The sequence below is a fragment of the Astyanax mexicanus genome, chromosome 20, assembly GCF_023375975.1.
Source record: "Astyanax mexicanus isolate ESR-SI-001 chromosome 20, AstMex3_surface, whole genome shotgun sequence".
Classification (NCBI taxonomy): domain Eukaryota; kingdom Metazoa; phylum Chordata; class Actinopteri; order Characiformes; family Acestrorhamphidae; genus Astyanax; species Astyanax mexicanus.
Genome location: NC_064427.1, coordinates 14821144 through 14826975, shown reverse-complemented (window position 1 = coordinate 14826975; position 5832 = coordinate 14821144). Strand labels below are relative to the sequence as shown.

At 35.2% G+C, this 5832-nt stretch overlaps 1 long non-coding RNA gene across 1 annotated transcript; it reads left to right on the top strand.

Annotated features, from left to right (window-relative positions):
* Nucleotides 1-884: 884 nt before the first annotated feature.
* On the top strand, nucleotides 885-4710 carry LOC111191381 (uncharacterized). The gene is made up of 8 exons (XR_007427545.1): nucleotides 885-1293; nucleotides 1761-1824; nucleotides 2095-2212; nucleotides 2302-2393; nucleotides 2541-2590; nucleotides 2678-2838; nucleotides 3018-3120; nucleotides 3323-4710. It is a non-coding gene; the product is annotated as an uncharacterized LOC111191381 (long non-coding RNA).
* Nucleotides 4711-5832: the final 1122 nt, after the last annotated feature.

The following is a 5832-nucleotide window of genomic DNA, read 5'->3' as shown; positions in this document are numbered from 1 at the left end:
AAGTGTATTTTTGTATGTATGATTTTAAATGTTATAATTTTATAAAATATGAAAGTATGGAACTAAAAAAACAAATGTGCCTTGAGAAGGCAGATGTTTTACAGTATTATATGAGGAAGGGAATGTGGGATGTCAAATGGAAACCACATGCTTAATTAACATTTTAATTACTGATATATTCATATAGTGTACAAAGCCTTCATAACCCTCATATTCATTCATTCATACACACATTAGTTAATGGTGAGGAATTTAACCTTGCAGTTATTAATGTGTTTGTTCCTGCTTAATTCATCCTTACTTACTGATGAGTTCATCCTTAATGAATCCCTTAATTAATGTCATGACTTGTACCCTTATTATAAAGTGTTACCGCACATTTTAGTATTATGATCAGTGGATGCTGATCCATCTTTTACTGATCAAAAACCAACATAGATCCTTTTTTGTGTTTATTTTGGTTCATCCTCTGGAGGCCTAAACAATGATAGAAAGAATTATTGCACATAGTGCCTTCCAAGAACTTATTCCTTCCATCTAAACTTTAACAATGACATAAGCATATTACTACAGTATTGCAGAATCCAACATCCATATTTTTTAAACAAAAGTAAAAACATAAATACAAAAAGTTAAAGATTATTTGTAACTCAATAAATTATTTTGTCTTCCCTACTAGATAAAAGACACCTCCACTTTAAATAGAACGACACTAGTCAAAAGGCTTAACCATTAAAGGTCTCATTCCGCTAAAATCCACTTTTTCTTGTTCTTTGTGAAATACTATGTGTCTCACTGAGTTGTATATGCATGCTGCACTGTTACCTCTATTGCATACCTGTCAAGTTTTGAGTTTAAGAATAAGGGACATTTTTCGACCCGCACTCACAGAAATGATTCATGGCAGAGTTAATTTTTATGCATTTACATCTATTTGACTTTATTTAAAAACTCATATTTTCTATATTTATGCATTTAAATGTATTATTATCTAGATAATTTAACCAATTCTAAAATGTATTGAATGTAATTAGTTAATACATACTAACATGGTTTAAATAATCAGAGCCCTAATACAAACAAGAATCTGTTATGTAAAATGTATGTGATTGGTTTTCATAAAAGTTATGAGAAGTGAAATGGGGAAAATGGAAACGATGTCCTGCCAGTAGGTGGCGGTAATGCCCCTTTACGTTGGTTGCCAACTGCTATAAAACTCGAAGAAGAAGAAGAAAACTATTATGGTCTGGACTGGCAGTTGAATGTGGCTACAACTTACGTCCATGTGAGAAGGTATCCAAGACATGTTGTATTACTCCCAAATGTGACCTAAATGTGTAGTTTATTTCATATTACACAAATATTCATTCATTTATGTAAGTTAGTGTGTGATTATTTTAAGCAGTTTTATCTTGGCCACGTTGCTGTTCCAGACAATGCCATTAGCATTAGAGCTAACAAACTAGCTATTACATGGCATCTTGGCTAATTCGGTAATACAGCTCGATACTGAACTAAACTGACCCTTTCCAGTTTGTTTTAATGTCAGTTAAAATGACTACTATTAACATTAAACGAGCCAGATGGCATTCCCTTTGTCCACAACATTTAGCCTATTCATTTTATATTATGTTAGGCTCTGTCTGTTTGCTTAAAGATTAAATGTGATTGTTTTGCAAATGCATTTTTATGAAAAAAAAAAAATAGTGTAGATCAATAGTGTAGTTAAATTCTTCTCACTGATATTCTTTTTTCTCCAGGTACCTAGTATTTTTCTACTTTTCCTATCCTGTTTTCTCACCTCCATGTTGCAACATAGATTTAGTAAGTATAAGTTAAAAAATGTACATGTCAAAATGTAGGTCATATTGTAGTTAGTATGGACTGTAAATAATAATTTGGATAAAATGTTTACAATTCCAAATGTTTAGAGTAAGCATGTTAAAACATTAAATGGTTGATTTCACAGTACAACGAAACTCCTTAGGCTTACAAATTTTGATTTTGGACAAGGTTGGATGTGTTGGTTTTTCAGGTATTTTCAGCTCATTTTACAGATCTAATTGATTCATTGTTCTTTTTCTTCATTTACAGGTTCTGCAAATTGTGTGACAGGTTATTACCTACTAGGTATGAGTTAGGTATGGATGGTCAGACAGACAACCTGATCAACCTGAGTGGAGTAAAGCAAGGTGCTGGTGTGGTGAAGAAGGTAAATGTAACTGACATTGTTAGCCTCAGCTTCTGTGTGTTAGTTTGTCTTTGTCACTGACAAGCATAAATTATGTTTTCTTTTTGTAGAATGAAGACATCAATGTGAGGTGTAATTGTGTGCTGAGCTTCTGAGCATCTACCTCAGTGAAGACCTGGACACATTGGTTAAAGAATACATGGTATGTTTGATTCTTTGTTCTTATTCCTTTTTTTTATGTAGTTTACAAAGATAATGTTGTTTTCCTCCTTAAGCAGACCATTAATGTTTAGGATTGCTGCCCATGAAGAGAAACAATGGGATATTTTTTGTTTTTCTCTGTCAAAAGGCAGCTGAGGATCTGAGGCAGTACATAAAGCTGAAGCCAGATGTCAAAAGGTAAGTCATAAAGCAGTGTAGTTGGAAACATGAATTGTTTTTGCTTTTGGGGTGGATTATTAACTAGATTTATTAACTTTCCAACAGGTGAGCGGTAAATGGGGAGACAGAAGATTAGGATAAACAATGGTTGGTCCTTTCTCTTCCCTATCATCCTCCATCCAACTCAACCATGAGTGAAGGTTTGGAGAGGGTTGGATAGGAGAGGAGTAAACCTTACCCTTATCCAGGAGCTTATGAGAGAGGAGGTGAGTAGAGAAGGCAGAGAGAGGGTAGAAGAGAGGGAGAGGTTTGCCTCCTTTCCTTCAATTTTCCCTGCATCAATGAATGTTTATTTTATATCTACATAACTGATCTTTCAACAAAATAAGTGGGGGTTCCTGATTCTGTATTTTTATATATCTACGTATTTTTATTTTTCTGGCAGGTCAAAGGCTTCATTGGGAAAAGAGCAGTCTCAACAGTCTCGCCAGAAATCCCTGTATTAAAGTGAGGAGATCAACCTCAGTGGGGGATCAACCCAGAAACATGTAAGAGCTAGTCTGCTACTGTAAAGGATAATTGACAGTTTTAATTGTTGTTGTCACCTTGATAGAAAAGTGCACAATTTGACAGTAGTCTGTGTATAATCTCATGTTAACAAGAACACAAAATGCATCTTAGATCTGCTTAGATTTTGGTGGTCATTGTTAGGGTCACACAGAACATAATTCTGTTCTCTTTATATTCCAGGACATTGAATCCAGAGAGGCTGAGGCTCGCATTGTAGAGAAGACTATGGGCATCTACACTGTCTGAGCAGAGGGACATTGTTCTGATTGTCCAGGTGATGGACGCTTTGCTGATGTTGGTGTTGTGCTGGATGGCGTGGACGTTCTCCTTAACCTGAAGAGTGTCAGCCATGCATGCGTGATGCTTTATGGGCAGATTTATGCACTCAACTTGAGCTATCCAAAAAGCCTGAAGCGTACATTTGAGGTGTACCAGAAAACCCTGATGGACCTGGACTCAACTAAGCTTACACCAAAAGTGCATGCACTGAAACTCAAATTGTTCCAGTGATTCGGTTGGCAAATACCACCTCCCCCACACACAGTAAGACCGGATTTTGTTAAAATGGTCCCTTGGTTCTTGAAGGTTACGCCAGGGAAATAGCTGTTTAATAAATTTGTACATTGGTTGTCGAAGCATTCAAATTTTGTTGAAAGATCAGTTATGTAGATATGAAAAACTGTTCATTGGTGCAGGGAAAATTGTAGGAAAGGAGGCAAACCTCTCCCTCTCTTCTACCCTCTGCCTTCTCCACTCACCTCCTCTCTCTGAGCTCTTGTAGGGGTAAGGTTTACTCCTCTCCTATCCAACCCTCTCCAAACCTTCTCATTGGGGATGGGTATTTTCCAGATTTTTCTTCAACACCTCATTGGTAGAATCCGCAGAGCCCTGACATCTAAAACGAGGCATTAATAACTTTTAAAAATGCACAAGTTTATTTAAAACAAAGTTTACAAGTTTTTACTACTGCCAAAGTCAATTTTACACTGGAGTTCTCCATGTTTGTTAAACAATATTTGTTAAACAAAAAAGTACTTCAGTAATATTGAAGGAAAATTATGACTGAAATGTGATTTTAAGAAATTATAATTTTGTGTCTCTTATGTTCAGCTTTATTATTAATAAAGCTTTGTTTAATCAACAAGAGGGTCTGATTGTTCTTATTATGATTGTACTGATTGGAAATGAATTACATAAATGTGATGCATTTTGATTCATTTGTTTTATTCCTTAAACATAGACGTTTAATTCAAATAAATATATGCAATTCATTTTGAATAGGTAACCTGGTTACGCTTATTATAATTCAAACTGTATATTTTATGTATTTAAAATAAATACTCATTGTTATTCATTTAGAGTAATTATACTTTATTAATACTCATTACATAAACCTGATTATTATGCATTTAAAATAAATAAGCTGTATTACACGAATGCATATGCATCACATACGGCCTATTTGATAGGTTTGTGTTAAAATTACAAAAAAAAAGTAAATGGGAATTTGTCATGTAATAAAATTACATAAATCTTAAAAGTTAGGGTTAAATATTTCTGTGAGTGTACCTTTAAAGTAATGTTATTTGACGTAAATTTTCAATGTTATGCGGATGACACCCAGCTCTTCATATTAGCCAAACCTGATGACAGAGTGAGAATAAAGAAAATTGAGGATTGTGTTAAAGATATGAAATCATGGATGTCGCACAACTACCTCCTATTAAATAGTGATAAAACAGAAGTTTTCCTATTAGACCCCAAAGCGGCTAGAAATAAATGATCAGACTTAATGTTAAATCTGGCCGACTCCTCCGTCACACCTGGTTCAGCAGCTAAAAATCTTTGAGTTATCATAGATTCAGACCTAGCATTCGATAAGCACATGTCTATTGTTACTAAAACAGATTTTTTACACCTCTGTAACATTGCCAGTCTAGGAAATGCCTTATTCCTGCATAATGCAGAAAAATTAGAAACACCAAAGCACTTTTTTTCCACAAAAAACGGCTCACATGGCGTTCATTCATACTAGAGACCACAACTAGACATTTAAAAATGAATGAAAAAACAATGGAATGAGATCTTTAATAATTTTTTTTATGGCACTACCAAAATGCATCTGCCCAATGCATCTCCCAATTGTCTTTCTTTCTCATGCCACCTCTCGCTCTACCCCTTTATCTCACACGCAGTAAAATGTGACTCTTTAACAGTGAAACCTTAGGCTGACAGACGCATGAATATAACAACACTCCCAGCCAAGTTGCCCATAGGAAAGTGATCACTTACACAGTGCATCACGAACCTGCTTACCATAGACAGACAAGCACAATTAGACCACTTTGTCAAGTCGCCAACTGGATAAAATAAACATGACTTATCACTTGATAACGACTATCAGTTATCTCTTTTATTCTTCTGCGATCCATACATTATCAACGATTTTGGTACAGATAATCTGCACCTCAGGTCTGCTGAAATAGTAGACATTAACATCCTGTGATCTTACATAACCTGATTATTGAAACCATTTGCCCAGAAAAAAGAGGAGGATAGGTTTACAGAAATAAAATCCAGCAGAACTCCATTACCTCTGGAGCTGAAAGCTACATGGTCTTTCTGGCAGGAGAGTAAGAAGAAGAGCTGAGCCCTGTCTAAACTGGAATAACCCATGAAGAACCACAGCT